This window comes from Heptranchias perlo, chromosome 15, assembly GCF_035084215.1.
Source record: "Heptranchias perlo isolate sHepPer1 chromosome 15, sHepPer1.hap1, whole genome shotgun sequence".
Lineage (NCBI taxonomy): Eukaryota > Metazoa > Chordata > Chondrichthyes > Hexanchiformes > Hexanchidae > Heptranchias > Heptranchias perlo.
In genome coordinates, this window is record NC_090339.1 from 52578889 (window position 1) to 52597464 (window position 18576).

At 45.0% G+C, this 18576-nt stretch overlaps 1 long non-coding RNA gene across 1 annotated transcript in view; it reads right to left on the reverse strand.

Annotated features, from left to right (window-relative positions):
• Nucleotides 1-18576, reverse strand: part of LOC137332760 (uncharacterized) — a 46149-nt gene that overhangs the window by 8226 nt on the left and 19347 nt on the right. The window contains exon 3 of the long non-coding RNA XR_010965742.1: nucleotides 11828-11938. This is a non-coding gene — a long non-coding RNA (uncharacterized lncRNA). The remainder of the gene's footprint in view (nucleotides 1-11827; nucleotides 11939-18576) is intronic.

Consider the following 18576-nt stretch of genomic DNA (forward strand, 5'->3'; position numbering starts at 1 on the left):
ATCCTTAAATCTCATTGGTTAAGGAGATAGACTGTTAGTCCCGTCATTCACTAAGGTCCCAGATGCCCCGTTGCCCTCACTGCGCTGTTATCAGCTCGCACTTCCAGCAACTTACTGGGCAAAAAAATTTTGAGCTGAAGGGGGCTGGAAAATGTCTAACTAATCAGGCACACCCTGCTCCAGCAACTCCCAACCCAATCAGTAGTGAGGGTAATACTAACCTTTTCTCCTTTTACTTTGCAAACAAAATTACTTTTGCTCATTGAGGAATTATTAAATTAAAAATATCCATTTTTATAATTTCTATGCCTTTTCCATCTAATATGGAACAGGTTGCCACTGCAAAAAGTGCTTCTGTGTCTTGCAACCAAGTTTTCTTAAGCATTCTGTCAAACGTGTTGCCCATTTATCCTTTGGGCTCTCATTTATTTACTATATATATGTATGGAAGGCTTTGCATCAGTTAAGTAATAAAGCTGGACAAAGGGGGGTCTGATTCATATTGAAACAAATTATATAATGTCACCATTGTAATTATTTTTGTAAAGTGCTGATTGCTTACAAAGCCTAATACACCGTATTTTTTTTGGCCAGGCAAGGCAAAATAATGACTCATCTATCAGCATTAAACAGGCAAGAATATTAGTGCACACAAGATGATCCCTCTTCGATTGCTTTGAAAAGTTATTGCATCATTTCTGAATGGACTCATTGTGATGAATATTGTTGGTCAACTCTTGTTTCCCCTGAAAAGTGGACGGTGATGTTAACTAGATCCGAAAGCACAATGGGAAAGGTACGGAGGTACTAGATGTAACATTGGAATTTTTTTTCCTTGTTGGGGTGGGGTAGAGCTCTACTGCTTCTCCTTCCTGCAGTGCTGTGTGACTAAAACAAATACAATTGTGAATAGCTATTCTGTAGCTTTACTGCCCAACGTTTCAACTTCTAAATGAAAGGTTTGTTTTTAAATGAGCCCAAATTGCCGTGCTGTTACGTAATTCTACTGATTACTGTATCACAAGAAAGAAAAGAACAATCATCACAATTCCACCCTCTCCCCATGATAAAAGGGAATCTGGATTTTTCGTGGTTCAGCTTTAAACTATTGTATTTTTAAAATAAAAATATCAGGAATAAAAAGGTTTTTTTTATTGCTACAGTTACATATTTTGCACATGTTGATATCCGTAAGTCATGCCCAGTTCATTTCTGTACTCTGTCCTTCATACTGCTACAGTAACTATTTTTGACTTTACAGAAACCTATTGCAATAACAATGCATTTTATTTTTTAAGTATAAATAATATCCAGGGGAATGATTTCCTCTGTTCATTTGAAAATGAGGAGAACAGTTAATTTTCCAGAGTAAAATAGCCACTTATGACCAAAATGGCAGGTTCATACATTTCTGTGTAAGTAGAGTGGTTATGGTAGAGTGGTTATGACACTGGACTAGCAACCACCACCATGGTAAGTTGTGAAATGATCATCAAAGATGGCTTGTCATAAAACCCCAACTGGTTCACTAATCTGCTTCAGAGAAGGAAACCTGCCTCCCCTACCTGTCCTGCCCTACACATGACTCCAATCTACTTAGTTGTAAAACAATTGTTACAAAACAAAAATAAAAGGACTGCAGTGATACAAGGAGAAAAGTTACTACCACCTGCTCAGGGAAACTAGGGATTGCAAATTAATGTGGACTGTCCTGTGTTGACTGCATCCTGAGAACAAATTTTAAAAAATATTGTTTTGCACATTTGACAGTAGTTTGGAATGGATAACAAGGGGATGCCAGTACTGATTGCAATGTAAAAATCAGCTGGAGTCTTGCACTCAGCAGTAATGGAGCAAATAGTTTATTCACAGTACCCCAAACACCCTGTATCATGTATCATCACTGTGGACTTACAGAAAAACAACTGCTTCACTGTGATTACATCCAGGAAATCAATTTATAAAAATCTGCCAGCAGATCTTTTCTCCAACCTACTTCCTCTGGCAGTGGAATCCCAATCTTGCTGGTTGGAATGAGTAAAGGGACAATGGAAAAGCCAAAACGATCTAATAGAATATAACTAAATCCATTAAAAAAAAAATTATTTTGCTGTTTGTTAAACTTAAGAAATTAACCTTTACTTGTATGAGGTGCTGGATGAACTTATGTATTACAGGGGGCCTGTAATCATTGCCCATACTGTTGCTGTGTCCTTTAGAAAGAAATAACTTGCATTTATTTAGCTTCGTTCACTATCTCAGGATGTCCCGAAGCGCTTTACAGCCAATGAAGTACTTTTGAAGTATTGTCACTGCTGTAATGTAGGAAACGCAGCAGTCATTTTTGCGAACAGCAAGGTCCCACAAACAGCAATGTGATAAATACGAGAAAATCTGTTTTTTAATGATGTTGGTTGAAGGATAAATATTGGCCAGGACATCGGGGAGAACTCCTCTGCTCTTCTTCGAATAGTGCCATGGGATCTTTTACGTCCACCTGAGTGGACAACTCACATGACTATTGCGCTTCATCTTTTATCTCCATATTGAAGGGGTCACCCCCACCAATGGGAGTATACCAATAAAACAGCAGAATCTGCAAGAGGCAAGTGTAAAAATGGGGTGTAGGTGTTGGGGTAATGCTGCAGGATTTCTGGTGAAGATTTTTTTGTAGTGTCACGCCTGGCAAAGAACACATGGAATGCTACTTTGTCAGAATGAGTTTTAAGCAAAAGGTACAAGTGGGGCACAAAAGACAAATCAGAGCCTGTAAGGGGTTTGATTGCAAATCACAAACCCCATTTCATACAGCGCAGGCTACTGCAGTAAGACTTTGTGGAGCCTTGCTCGTCTATTCCTTATGTAACGGCAGGTTTGAGCTGGAGCTAATAACAACCAGCACTGTTTCTTTACTCGTGGGGAGTTTTGCATGTTAACTTTTAATTGGGCATTAACAAGATCTTAACAAATGTAACTGTTTATGACAAAAACAATGTATTTTTGTCTAGGTTTTAGTTCTGTTTAAAAGTCATTATGCTTCAGGAATTTAACAGCCAGTTACAGTCTTATACCAATGTTGATACAATGTTGTAAAGTGTATTGTTGTAGCCTCCCTGGTAACAGGCTTGAGAGGGAGTTTAACATATAATTTTCAAATATATACAAACTTTGTGATTGGTTTAATTTGTATTTATTTGACCGACAGTTCCTTCTTCAATTTGAGTGGCTTGCTTTCGAAATTGATGAAGTCTCGGTATCTCTTTTCCAGGATATAAAAAAGGAAAAAAGCAATGTGGTTGATTCTTAATTGCCCTCTGAAATGGCCTAGCAAGCCACTCAGTTGTAAAATCTCGCTACGAAAAGTCATAATAAGAATAAAACCGGACGGACCACCCGGCATCGGACCACAAGGCACCGGACACGACAACGGCAAAACACCAAGCCCAGTCGACCCTGCAAGGTCCTCCTTACGAACATCTGGGGACTTGTGCCAAAATTGGGAGAGCTGTCCCACAGACTAGTCAAGCAACAGCCTGACATAGCCATACTCACAGAATCATATCTTTCAGCCAACGTCCCAGATTCTTCCATCACCATCCCTGGGTATGTCATGTCCCACCGGCAGGACAGACCCACCAGAGGTGGCGGTACAGTGATATACAGTCAGGAGGGAGTGGCCCTGGGAGTCCTCAACATTGACTGTGGACCCCATGAAATCTCATGGCATCAGGTCAAACATGGGCAAGGAAACCTCCTGCTGATTACCACCTACCGTCCTCCCTCAGCTGATGAATCAGTCCTCCTCCATGTTGAACACCACTTGGAGGAAGCACTGAGGGTAGCAAGGGCACAAAATGTACTCTGGGTGGGGGACTTCAATGTCCATCACCAAGAGTGGCTCGGTAGCACCACTACTGACCGAGCTGGCCGAGTCCTGAAGGACATAGCTGCTAGACTGGGCCTGGGGCAGGTGGTGAGCGAACCAACACGAGGGAAAAACTTACTTGACCTCGTCCTCACCAATCTACCTGTCGCAAATGCATCTGTCCATGACAGTATCGGTAGGAGTGACCACCGCACAGTCCTCGTGGAGATGAAATCCCGTCTTCGCACTGAGGACACCATCCAACGTGTTGTGTGGCACTACCACCGTGCTAAATGGGATAGATTCAGAACAGATCTAGCAGCTCAAAACTGGGCATCCATGAGGCGCTGTGGGCCATCAGCAGCAGCAGAATTGTATTCCAGCACAATCTGTAACCTCATGGCCCGGCATATTCCTCACTCTACCATTACCAACAAGCCAGGGGATCAACCCTGGTTCAATGAGGAGTGTAGAAGAGCATGCCAGGAGCAGCACCAGGCGTACCTAAAAATGAGGTGCCAACCTGGTGAAGCTACAACTCAGGACTACATGCATGCTAAACAGCGGAAGCAACATGCTATAGACAGAGCTAAGCGATTCCACAACCAACGGATCAGATCAAAGCTCTGCAGTCCTGCCACATCCAGTCGTGAATGGTGGTGGACAATTAAACAACTAACGGGAGGAGGAGGCTCTGCAAACATCCCCATTCTCAATGATGGCTGAGTCCAGCACGTGAGTGCAAAAGACAAGGCTGAAGCGTTTGCAACCATCTTCAGCCAGAAGTGCCGAGTGGATAATCCATCTCAGCCTCCTCCCGATATCCCCACCATCACGGAAGCCAGTCTTCGGCCAATTCGATTCACTCCACGTGATATCAAGAAACGGCTGAGTGCACTGGATACAGCAAAGGCTATGGGCCCCGACAACATCCCAGCTGTAGTGCTAAAGACTTGTGCTCCAGAACTAGCTGCGCCTCTAGCCAAGCTGTTCCAGTACAGCTACAACACTGGCATCCACCCGACAATGTGGAAAATTGCCCAGGTATGTCCTGTCCACAAAAAGCAGGACAAATCCAATCCGGCCAATTACCGCCCCATCAGTCTACTCTCAATCATCAGCAAAGTGATGGAAGGTGTCATCGACAGTGCTATCAAGCGGCACTTACTCACCAATAACCTGCTCACCGATGCTCAGTTTGGGTTCCACCAGGACCACTCGGCTCCAGACCTCATTACAGCCTTGGTCCAAACATGGACAAAAGAGCTGAATTCCAGAGGTGAGGTGAGAGTGACTGCCCTTGACATCAAGGCAGCATTTGACCGAGTGTGGCACCAAGGAGCCCTAGTAAAATTGAAGTCAATGGGAATCAGGGGGAAAACTCTCCAGTGGCTGGAGTCATACCTAGCACAAAGGAAGATGGTAGTGGTTGTTGGAGGCCAATCATCTCAGGCCCAGGGCATTGCTGCAGGAGTTCCTCAGGGCAGTGTCCTAGGCCCAACCATCTTCAGCTGCTTCATCAATGACCTTCCCTCCATCATAAGGTCAGAAATGGGGATGTTCGCTGATGATTGCACAGTGTTCAGTTCCATTCGCAACCCCTCAGATAATGAAGCAGTCCGAGCCTGCATGCAGCAAGACCTGGACAACATCCAGGCTTGGGCTCATAAGTGGCAAGTAACATTCGCGCCAGATAAGTGCCAGGCAATGACCATCTCCAGCAAGAGAAAGTCTAACCACCTCCCCTTGACATTCAACCGCATTACCATCGCCGAATCCCCCACCATCAACATCCTGGGGGTCACCATTGACCAGAAACTTAACTGGACCAGCCATATAAATACCGTGGCTACGAGAGCAGGTCAGAGGCTGGGTATTCTGCGGTGAGTGACTCACCTCCTGACTCCCCAAAGCCTTTCCACCATCTACAAGGCACAAGTCAGGAGTGTGATGGAATACTCTCCACTTGCCTGGATGAGTGCAGCTCCAACAACACTCAAGAAGCTCGACACCATCCAAGATAAAGCAGCCCGCTTGATTGGCACCCCATCCACCACCCTAAACATTCACTCCCTTCACCACCGGCGCACTGTGGCTGCAGTGTGCACCATCCACAGGATGCACTGCAGCAACTCGCCAAGGCTTCTTCGACAGCACCTCCCAAACCCGCGACCTCTACCACCTAGAAGGACAAGGGCAGCAGGCGCATGGGAACAACACCACCTGCACGTTCCCCTCCAAGTCACACACCATCCCGACTTGGAAATATATTGCCGTTCCTTCATTGTCGCTGGGTCAAAATCCTGGAACTCCCTTCCTAACAGCACTGTGGGAGAACCGTCACCACACGGACTGCAGCGGTTCAAGAAGGCGGCTCACCACCACCTTCTCGAGGGCAATTAGGGATGGGCAATAAATGCCGGCCTTGCCAGCGACGCCCACATCCCGTGAACGAATAAAAAAAAACTATTCCGTTCTGTTGAAAATGGCATTTGCTGGATGGAAAATGCCATGAGAGGGCCAGTTTTGAAATCTCAAAGAAGCAAAGAGACTGTTTGAAAATCTCAGAAGAGACAGGTGATATTCTTGAAACACATGAGAAACATTAGGGCTGGTTTTAATTCCTGCCCCCCATCCTGCCTGGCAGGAAAGATGCAGGCGGGAGGGGTTAAATGGTGGGGGAGGGGGGGGGGGGTTCGCGTTGTGTTCCCAACAAATTCTCGCCTCCCACCATTTTTGCTTACTTGTCTTCAGGCATGGGAAAGTCGCCTGCTCCAGAGGAGCGGGGGCCTAGTTTAAGTGGCGGTGTCACATCACAATGATGTCATCGGGATGCGTGCGCCATTTCACCCATGGGCCGGACTATGGTTCGCACGGCCTCTGACCTGCCAGCGCAGTAAGGCTCTAGGCCCAGGTAAGTCCACTTTAAAAATTTTTTTAAGGTTCCTGGCCCCACTAGGATACATTGGGGCTCCCCTGCCCCGGGTTCCCACCCCCCCCCCCCCACCCCGACACCAATCGCAGACTTGCCGACTGCCACTCCCCCACCCCCCCATCTCTACTTACCTTGCCAGGGACCGTTTCTGTGGGTCCCCAATGGCAGTCTGACTCCCCAAAAATTTTGACTCCCTCCGGCGGTGACATCATTCCCGCCGACTTTGGATGGGGTCAGAGTTGGGACATGAAAGTATCTGTGGGAATGTTAAAGGTTTTCCCACATAAGGGACTTCCTCAAGGCTGCCTTCCCACCAGGATTCCTGGGCATGGTAGGGCCTTGGTGTCCAGTATGTCCAGTTGTTGCAAGGTGGATTAGTGCCCTACCCACCCCCTATTGAATAGGCTCATGAAGCTCTTGCCTACTTCGAATGGCAGCTTTCAATGCCCAACCCCAGGGATGACTAGAAAGTGGATCTGGGTCAAGATCCAACAGCAATCCAATGGGACTCTTTGCTGCCACATTAATGTGGTCCATTGTGCCCCACCTGCCCCCAAAATCCGGATGGAATGGACATGGAAATGGCCCCATAGTCTCTGGTCATTATTTTTAGCAAAAAAATGAATCCATGCTCTCCATTCCCTTGATGCGGTAATACATGATATTGTTTTAATAATGAGCAATCTAATATTTGTAGATTACAAGAGATGTTGAACAAACATTGGTCACCAGGGGCCTAACATTCTGCTACCAGTGCAATTGAGGTTTTTGTGCTGCTTTGATGGCACAAACTGCCAGTGGGGAAATGCACGGAATGTCCTGAAATTATTCAGCTCGTTTGAATAATTACGCTTGGGAGCAAGTGCAGCTTTGTTCTTGTGTAGGAAGCAAGTCCAATGAAGCAAAGGGGATTTTTCTGGTCAGCAGGTCCAAATTATGGGATGTATAATCTTTAAGGATATGAAGACAGATATTTATGTCAGCCTTTATCAAGCTCCAAAATCAATTTCAAATATTTATCAGCCTTGGCCAAGGCTGGGAGTAGTAAATGACGTGAAAGGAAACCAGATGTGTAGACACAACTGGTGTGGGCGAATGGCAGATTGGTAGAGCACCTGACCCCCTATTTGCTGATGGCTAAATACAGCTGCACAAAGTGGGTGTGAGGAAGGTTATTCAACTCGACACCTCAGGGTACCCAAAGGACACCAATTCATCATTGCTGGCAGCTGCTGTAAGCAAGCTCACTGCCATGTATGCTCACTGCAGGACCTTAGAACAGACGAAGAAGAAAATGGAACATTAAAAGAATCTGGCAAGGAAATAGTACCCAAGAGTACCATGGATCTTACTGACAGCCCAAAGGTTGCTTTCTGAAAATTGTAACCACATGTATTTCTCACTTATGCTAAGCCCTCACACACTGTACAGCTCATTCTTTGCACCTCATGGATATCCATACTCCAGGAAGACACACCTTTAAGATGCATTGTGGAATGGGAAACTTTGCCACACTTATACACTCAAGTCATTTTGGAACACCTAGCTGCATGATGCACGGTCATGTACTGACACCCAGCTGGTGTGTATATCTGTCGGTCTGAATGTGCTCCTTCAACTTGCAACCTTTCAAGACTACTTTGCTGCCGCTGCAACCGGATACCACCTTGAGGTACAATTCTAACCTGCAGAAAAGGCCTCCCTGGACAGAAGTAGGTGCTGCAGGCACAAATTTGCTGGCATGCCCAGGGACCTACAGTGGGGTCTGTTAACCTGCTACCTGCATAATGGAGGGTCTGGACAACCTGCTTGAGGTACAGCCATTCAGGAACCATCTGGAAATCCTTACTATCTTTAGCTCCTTGAGAACAACAGGAATTTGAAAAGGAGCCCATCCTACCAGCAAGATCCTACCAGGCTGTTGCAGATTGCAGTGAAACTTCCGTGATTGGTATGTGGCAAAAGGAGAAACAAAAAATGCAGTTTAACAAATGCAACAAAACGAAGATGAAATGACAGAATCAAGCACAGATAGCTTTAACAAGGAGAAGAAGAACTTGCATTTACACAGCGCCTTTCATGACCTCTGGACATCCCGATGCGCTTTACAGCCAATGAAGTACTTCTGATGTGTAATCACTGTTGAAATGTAGGAAACACGGCAACCAATTTGTACACAGCAAGGTCCCACAAACAGCGATGTGATAATGACTAGATAATCTGTCTTTTTTAGTGATGTTGAGGGATAAATATCGACCAGGACACTGGGGAGAATTCCACTGCTTTTCTTTGAAATAGTGCAATGGGATCTTTTACGTACACCTGAGAGGGCAGACGTGGCCTCGGTTTAACGTCTCATCCAAAAACAGGAAGTGCTTTCTGCCTGTGCACTTCTGTGCGCCTCCTTTTAAGGGCACAGCCACCATGACGGCCCATTCCCAGCCCAAACCAGTGGAAGGCTGGGCTGCAAAGAACTTTGGAAAAATGTTGTGTTTATTGAGTTAAGCGATGTTAGTACAGGAAAATGCGACCCCCATTTCAGAATCCGGTCAATGCTACTCCAAGCTCATTTCATACAGAACCTTTACACACAACTGAGGGAGAAGACATTGATCCCATCAGTCTGGACTAGATTTGAATCTGCATGGAGGCCGGTTACCACTGGTGTCTCGTAGTGATCGGTATTAGGACCTTTACTATTTACTATTTTCATCTGTGATCTAGATGTAGGTGGTGAGGGAATGATCCGCAAGTTGGCGGACAACACCGAGATATGTGCGAGAGTTAGGACTGTAGGGGATGCTCAACTATTCCAAGCAGATCTCTATGTGTTGGGGGAACAGATAAATGATGTTTAACATAGAAAAATGTTGTGTTATGCATGTAGACAGATCAAATGCTAAACATACATACCCTACAGGGAAAAGAATTAAAACCAATGGTGAAGGAAAGAGATCTGGGGATTATAGTGCATCAATCTCTGAAGGTCCACGATCAATACTGCGAAGCTATAGCTAAAGCGAACAGGGTTCCAGGGTGTATTCATAGGACAATTCACTATAAATGTGTCCCTGTACAGGACCTTGGTTTGGCTTTAAGTTAGAATATTGTGCCCAGTTTTGGTCTCCTCATATGGTGATATTGAGGCTTTGGAAAGGATGCAGAGGAGGACCCCGAGATTAATTCCCAGTTTAAAACACCTTAGTTACCCAGATAGGCTCAAAGAGCTGAGTCTCTATACTTTAGAGAAGCATAGACTTATGGGTTATTTGATCAAGGTTTTTAAAATAATGAAGGGATTAGATTGTGATGTAAGATATGTAGATATGTAGAATAATTATTTCAACTAAACAGGTTAGGGAGGACCAAGGGTCACACTTACAAGTTATGAAAGGGCAGAACTAGGTGGGATGTTAGCCAGTTCTTCTTTTCCCAGAGAACTGTGAGTCTCTGGAACAGGCTGCTAGCTCATTTGGAGAATGCTGATTCACTGAATTCCTTCAAGCGAGATCAGGACCGGTTTCTGGCTGGGGCAGAGATCACCTCATACAAGAGGTAGGTACCGTATAACATAATCAGGGCCAGCGTGCTCTCCTGGACTAGTTTTAGATTGCCTAAGAGGGTCGTAGAGGGATTTTCCAGTTTTTTTCCCCTAATTGGCTTGGATTTTCATCTGTTTTTTGTCCTCTCCAAGGAAATGACATGAGGGAGTGTATATATTGTGATGCATAAGGTCGCACAACTGTGTGGGACAGGCTGGATCGACCAGTAGGTGTTTTCCTGTCCATCATTTTTGTATGTTCATGTGAAGTTAGGTTAGAGAGGCAAAGGACCAGTGTCTAATCCATTTCACCAGAGTCCTATTGCCTGCACACAATCTGAACTAGGTAAAGAGCCATTGTCAAATACACTGCACTTCCCAAGTTTACAGTTACCCATGTTTATGCTCTCCAGGTATCATTTCTCTCGACTGGTTGATTCACCACAATATCAAAGTGAAACAACAGAAAAATAAGGCTTTCTTTTCAAATAGAGTCCCCTCATAAGCAAGAACCAGAAGCAAATTGCATTGATGCAGATTTCTTGTAATCATATCTAAGATGCTTGAGTCAAGGCTGAATTCAGAGCTTCCCACAGCTGGTAAGAATCTTAGCAATTTTCTTTACATTTTTTCTTGTTTTGACTTGCATTTCATTCATGGAAAAAAATGTCTCACATTAAACATTGCCAAAGAAGTTAATATAATGTAGGTTTTTTTCCCCCCTTTGTGAAGCCTGTAAGTAATTAATACTGAGCAGCCTCTGCCTGCTTGAGTATCGCTGTCTCTGAAATAGTTCCAAATAACTTGTCAAAAGCTTGACAGAAATTGGATTGGACTCTTGCCTCATTGCTGTTAATGATTGTGGAAACCCTCTGTCATTTCTTACAGAAAGAGTCCAGTTTGTTATGTGTGTAAAATGGCCCTGTACGAATGGTGAAAGCAGCAGCACCTAGTATCATGATGTCAGAGTTAGCCAAAGCATTTTACATGTGCCTGTGTTACAGATCTAACCTAACGTGTCTACAGCCTAGAGATAAGGAAGACAGAGAAGAACAAGGTTTGGACACTGCAGAGACACAAATAAAAGAAAGAGAATCAGAAAGACAGATGAGGAGAGAAACCACAGAATTCTGTTTCTAAAGTAAAAGAGAAAAAGGGAGTGTGATGGACAAATCAGAAAGGATAAATAAGAAAGAGAAACAGCAAAAGAGACAAAGAGGAAATGCAGAAAACAACAGAGAAAGTTGCCTATCAGAGATAATGGGGGTAATTTTAACCTAACTCACCGGACAGGAAACCCACGGGATCGGGTGCAATGCCGGTTTTACATTGCGTCCAATATTACTCTCCATTGACTGATCCAGTCAGTTTCTCGACGGGCGGGTTAGACTAAAATTTCCCCCAAGATGTAGAAAAAATGTATAATTTTATATTGAAGACATTGGGGTGGAAACGTTCTTGGGCGCAAAATCGACGTTCCACTTACCAATTTCGTGGTGGGATATCCTGCATCGGAGAAGTAAAGGAGCAAGATGAAAAAGTGGAAGATGAGGACGATGAGGAAGATCAAGGGCGAGCATGCTGTCAGCTGCCGGAGCTGAAAGGCAACAAATTACTGAGGAACGATTCTCCTAAGCAAACACTCCCCCAGCACACCAACAGTCCCACCATTTGACCCACTCGTTCCACCCACCATCTGAATGCCCTCCAACTACCATCTCACTACTACCTCATGAGCCTTCCTCTTCCATAACTAAGAATATGAAGACCAACATCAATGCAAAAAAACTCTTTTCTTAACATTGTGAATTGAACAACCTTTCCTTCTCTTAATATTGAACTAAAATTAACCTGTTGCAATCTGTTGCTGCCTGCCCACTGCGCTAATTTATCTATTTGAGTGCTCCTACAAGATGGTTCCCCAGTCGCAAGAACCTGGGAGGTAGGAGGCTGTTGATCATCCACTGAGGGCACTTGAGATGGTTGTGGTGGGCGACCTCGAGCAGCTCTAGGCCTTGAAAACCCGGCTGCAGACTGCTATATCTCGGCATTGGCTGGAGAAGTTTGGGCCAGCTGGCTCTGCAGAACCAACAAAGGCACTGGGTCAGAGGCTGGCAAGGGAGTAAGTTTGCTGACATCCTGAGAAAGGACAGCATGAGTCTCTCCCACGGAATCAATGCCACTGTCATGGGGATGTGTCTTTAAACTGCCTCTGATCTGCGTAAGAGCAGTGAAGGAGTGTTGTGATGCTCTGGAAGCCCCTATCCATGCTCTCCACATTCCTTTCTATGCTCTCCTTCATGGATTGAAAGGCTGAAGAGGTGCTAGACCCCCAGAGCCACGACAGCAGCAGTCTGAGCTCCCAGCGAAGCAGTCAGAGCTGGAACCAGAGGCTCCATCAATCTGGGACCTCACTCACCAGTGTTTATAGAGCTGACCCCTCGCTCCATGGTCTCAATGCCGTACTGGATGATCCCATATGAGCTAGAGCTGGACTCCTCCATGCTCAGTGCCATTGTTTGCAAGCTCACTGACAGGCTGTCCAATGCGCTGAAAAGATTTTGGTATATAGGGATCAGTCTTTTAATGTAGGCTGTGTTCTTAAGATCTTCATCTGTGTCTTCTGCAGCAGGGCCAGGATTCGAGCTCTCCCTCTGTGTGGCTACTTCTAGGGTTGTCCCATCCCCTTGCCTACTCTCCTGCACATTAGTGCTCAGTGAGTCTCCCAGTGCAAATCCCTCCAGCTCATCCTCTAATGTATGCGTAGTGCCAGTCTCTGAGCTGGTGCTTACTAAAGAAAGGTCAAGTGATACAATGTGATCTTGGGTGATGCTGTCTTGCAGCGACTCAGCCTCTGAGCATTCTACATTTTCTTGACCTGAAAGGGAAGAGAGGGACAAGGATTAGCATTTAGTGTCAAGGATAAGCAGAGACAGACAGATGACTGGCTGCTGAAAGCAGCTGCACTTTGTCAGGCATATTTTGTGAGGGTGAGATCTCAGTGAGAAGGGACAGAGTGTAAGATGGCGAAGAACCCTGCAGGACACATCCTTTAGCCTCGCCATTCACCACTCCCCTGACGTGACCCATCCCCACATGCTGCATGATGTTTTCCTCAACTGCAGAAAGGACCTGAATGGACGCTCTCTCTTCTCCTGTCCTTGGCCTCTTCTCCACTATTGTTTGTGAGCGTGCCCTGTAAGAAAGAAGGGAGAGTGCTAGTGGTAGCCTAGTGAGGTGCTTTGAGGATGGGCATGTCAAGATAGAATAGTCTTGCTAGTGTGTGAAGGGTGGCAGAGGTTAGACTCTTACGGCAATAATAGTGAGGAGAGTAGGAGATGCCGAGTGTGGCATTAGGAGGAGAAGGAGGTGGAGTGAAGTGTGCTGCAGTGAATGGAGGAGAGTTCTGGTAATCGGTGGAGGGAAAGGTTGTGAGTGCTGGTCCTTCAGGTAGTGCAGGGTTATACAGAGAGTCATGTGTGATCGTAGTGAGGAGTCTTACCTTAGCAATCCTGGTCAGATCATAAATCTTTTCCTGCACTGCAGCCATGCTCTGGTGGCAATACTCCTGGCACTGACACCGACTGCCACCCATGCCCACTGCTGCCAAGCAGCTCGGTGGGATATCTTCAGGCCACATGGTGGGGAGGACGTCCCTCCTCTTGTTGACCTCCTCCACCAAGACCTCTGGTGCTGCATCCAAGAAGCGGTGGAGCCTTGAAGCTTCTCCTCGGCCTTTCATGTTCAGAAGCTGCCTGCAGCCAAATGCACCTCCCCTTTAAGAGATGCAGGCTGCCTTTAAATAAAGCATCAGGGACGCCAGATTTTCACGTCCCTGATTAGGTGAGATGCCAATCAACAGTGCAACTGTTTCATAATAACGAGGGCACCTGACTAATTTTACTTCCTAGTTCCGCTCACGTGATTAGGCGGCCGATTCTGGGCCCGAAAATTGCTTGGCCATTGACTCGTATTTTCCTCTTAGTTTAAGTGTTAACATTTTTTTTAATTGTGCGTAAAGCATCAAGAGAAGAAACAAAACACTATGGTAAAACAACACAAATATGAATTTGTAATATAATTAACGTTCAGCGCTTCGAGATATCGTGAGCTAAAATGCGGTGCCAAAAAAAATATGTTTTTAAGCTTGTTAACAGCCTGTTAAAACTAGTAATTGCCAAAGTGAATTGAATTGAAGGGAAAGATGTGTTCATTTCCTGAGAGAAGAATGTACAAGAAAAAGTCATTGTGAATGTTCAATGACAGTAGATAATAGTTGGTAATTGAAGGACAGAATTTGTAAGTGGGAGCAGAGCACTGCATTATTACAGGACTTCTCAGAGGTAAGTATCATAGATGCAGGTGCACTTATTGCATATCAGATGGTGCAGCAGGAGATGCTGGGAGAACATTTAGATTGCAGGAAGCACACCATGATCCAAACAAATAATTCTGGGGAAGGTGCTACCAGGTCTGACAACCTCAAAAAAGAGTGGTGTATCGTGAGGCAGAGGCTCAGCAAAGACTGTATGACCAGCTGTACAAAGACTGCAGCAATAGTCAACAATTTGCACTGCTCTATCAGTGGATATCAATATTACGACAGGCCTCCAGTTCTATGTAACTGGAAGCTTCCAGAATTCGAGAGGTTACTTCACTGGAGTCAGCAGATATGTGTAAAGAATGCTACTGAAACTCTCTATAGGTATGTGCACAGGTATATCATATTCAAAAATGATAAAAGAAAGAAAGACTTGCATTTATATAGTGCTTTCACGACCTCGGGATGTCTCTGTTTAAGTTGTTGGTTCAAGGATCAATGTTGGCCAGGACACCGGGAGAACTCCCCTGCTTTTCTTTGAACAGCGCCATGGGATCTTTTACATCCACCTGAGAGGGCAGACGGAGCCTCGGTTTAATGTCTCATCAGAAAAATGACACCTCTGACAGTGCAGTACTCCCTCAGTACTGCACTGGAGTATCAGCCAAGATTACGAGTTCAAGTCTCTGGAGTGGGGCTTGAACTCACAACCTTCTGACTCAGAGGGCTACCAACTGAGCCACAACTAACACCTGTTAAAGTAGTAAGGGCATCTCATTTGTTATCATTTTGTTGAATTCTCCAAAGTGCACAGCATCATTGACTGCACACACATATAGCGATTTGTGCACTGAACCACAATTCTGATATTCACATCAATTGAAAGATGTACTAGTCAGTCCATTTACAGATCATCATCATGCATGTTAATACCCAGATCCCTGACAGTTGTCACAATTTGTTTGTTTTAAAGCATTTAGTGCCGATATTATTGCAAGGTAAGGAGAAATAGAAAGCTGGCTCTTGGGACCAGTGGTGTAGGCAGGATTTTTTTTGGTGGGGGAGAGGGGAAATGTTTGAATATGAGCTTATTTTCCAAATTGGAATTTCACAATCAGTTTAAATAGAAACATTATTACTTCCATTAATCTAACAGTTGAAATAAAGCAAATGAAAAGAAAAAAACAGGCTTGTTGAACAAACTCTAAAGCAGGAAGTTCAAGTGCTAGCTACGTGTTGCTAATAACTTCACTACAATTCACTGCAATATCCCGGTGAACGTTTAGAAGCACAAGCCCAACTAATCGGTTTTCGCTGGTCGAATTTGGAACTGACCAGCTCTGGAAGAACATCCATTGTTTCTGTGTTTCTATTAAGTGATTTCAGGGACCTTCTTTTGAAAGAAGGAGTGGTTTGATTATAAAAAAATCATCGAAATTTCGGGGGTTGTTTGAACTCCCTGAACATCCCCCCACTCCCCCCTCCCCACCTCTGCCTACGCCACTGCTTGAGTCACATGGAGTATGTAATGCAACTATGGTTTCTCACAGCCCCTATACCAAGGTAGGGGAACAATAACTATGCCCATTCCACAACAAGGTCCACAGTAAATAAACATTTGGAATTCTGAAGCAGCAGTTCAGATGTCTGGACCACTCGGGAGGTGAATTACTATTCTCCCCTCTGAAGCTCTGAAGTTTCAAAAAATATTTACTGTTGGATTACACTGCTATAGTTCAAGGCCTCATTGTGAATTTGATCAAGCAGCAAGAAAATCTAGAAAAGGATTTTTTTTGCTGTTATATTTGTTCTTAGGATGTGAGCAATGCTGGCAAGGCTACATTTATTTTACTTCCTTAATTGCCATAAGAGGGTGATGGGTGCCTTCTTATTGAACAACGGCAGTCCTTGTGGAAATGATGTTCCCACTATAGTGTTAGATAAGGAATTCCAGGACTTTGACCAAGCAACAATGAAGGAATGAATAATACATAGTCCAAGGCAGGATGATATGTGACTTTGCAGGAAACTTGGAGCTGATGATGTTCCCATGACAATGCTGTTCCTGTCCTTCTAGGTGGTAGAGATCGCAGGGCTATATGCCGTGGAAGTAAGCTCGTTGAGTTGCTGCAGTGCGTGGATTAAGTGATCTGTTTTGTCCAGGATGGTGTCAAGTTTCTTGAGTGTTATTGAGACTGCACCTATCCACCAAATGCCTTGTAGATAGTGGTAAAGGCTTCGAGAGGAATAAAGATGATTGGGTGGCAGCAGTAACAGTCTGGCTCTTGCCGCCAGGGGGAGAGATACGAGACGCATCTCTCTTCCCATACAAGTATGTAAAAAGGAAGAGATTAGCGAATGTAAACGTGGGTCCCTTAGAGGTAGAGACAGGAGAAATTATAATGGGGAATAAGGAAATGGCAGAGACAGTAAACAAATATTTTGTATCTGTCTTGACCAAAAACATACCAGGAATAGTGGGAAACCAAGGCCTCGCTTTTCAAAGGAAATTGCGGGTGTGTTGGGGGCAGGGGGGCTGTGAAAATCGGGGAAATCTGAGCGGGTGAGGAAGCCGGCCCCAACCCACCGACTTCCGGGTTTCCCACAGACGCACCTGTTTGCGTGCGCGCTTCACGAATCCGGAAGTCCCTCCGCCAATTAAAACCAGCCGGATGATAGTTAAAGAACAAAATGTACCTCATTGAGGTACTTAAGGTACTTTATTTCTGACATAGTAGATAGTTAAAACGATTTGAAACTTATCTGGGCAGCTTTCCCATGGCTTCCAATTCACACCTGGTGAAACCAGACGTGAAGGGCCGGATCAGGCAAAAATAAACAAATTAAATTAAATAAAAAACCATTGCACAAAGTTAGAAAACAAAATAAACTACCTTTCCACCCTGCTCCGATGTCCGATGTCCTCCTTTCTGATGTCCCCCTCTCCCCCCGATATCTCCCCCACCGATGTCTCCCTAATCTTCCCCTCTCCCCCCACCATGTCCCTCTCTGATCTCCCTCTCCCCCCACGATCTTCCCCTCTCCCCCCCCACGATCTTCCCCTCTCCCCCCACCCCCGATCTTCAGCACCTTCCACTCTCTGTTTCAGCGCCGGATGACGTCTCCCTCTCTCTCTTCCCCCCCCCACCTTGGCGTTGCAGCTCCTGTCGGCAGCCAGCCCGTCAATCAGGCTGGCTGCTGGGCACGAAACCCGGAAACAACTTTAATCATCATCAATTACATCGCGATCGTGTCGGAAAAGGTAAGTTTTTTTTATTCGGGTTTGCCATGCGCACCATCACCACCCCCCACCCCCCCCCTGCTGCTAACCCACCACCAATTCAAAATTGAGCCCCAAGAGTCTAAAGAGAGTGAGAAATTTAATTGAGAGTAATTTAGATCAGTAAAGGAAAAGTACTGGAGAAATTAATGGGACTAAAAGCCAACAAATCCCCTGGACCTGATGGCCTACATCCGAGGGTTTTAAAAGAGGTGGCTGCAGAGATAGTGGATGCATTGCTTGTGATCTTCCAGAATTTCCTAGATTCTAGAACGGTCCCTGTAGATTGGAAGGTAGCAAATATAACCCTGCTATTCAAGAAAGGAGGGAGAGAGAAAACAGGGAACTATAGGCCAGTTAGCCTGACATCAGTAATAGGGAAAATGCTAGAATCCATTATTAAGGATGTAGTAACAGGGCATTTAGAAAGTCATAATATGATTAGGCAGAGTCAACACGGTTTTATGAAAGGGAAATCGTATTTGACAAATTTATTAGGGTTTTTTGAGGATGTAACTAGCAGGGTAGATAAGGGGGAACCAGTGGATTTTCAAAAGGCATTCGATAAGGTGCCAGACGGATAGAAAACAGAGAGTAGGAATAAACTGGTCATTTTCAGGTTGGCAGGTTATAA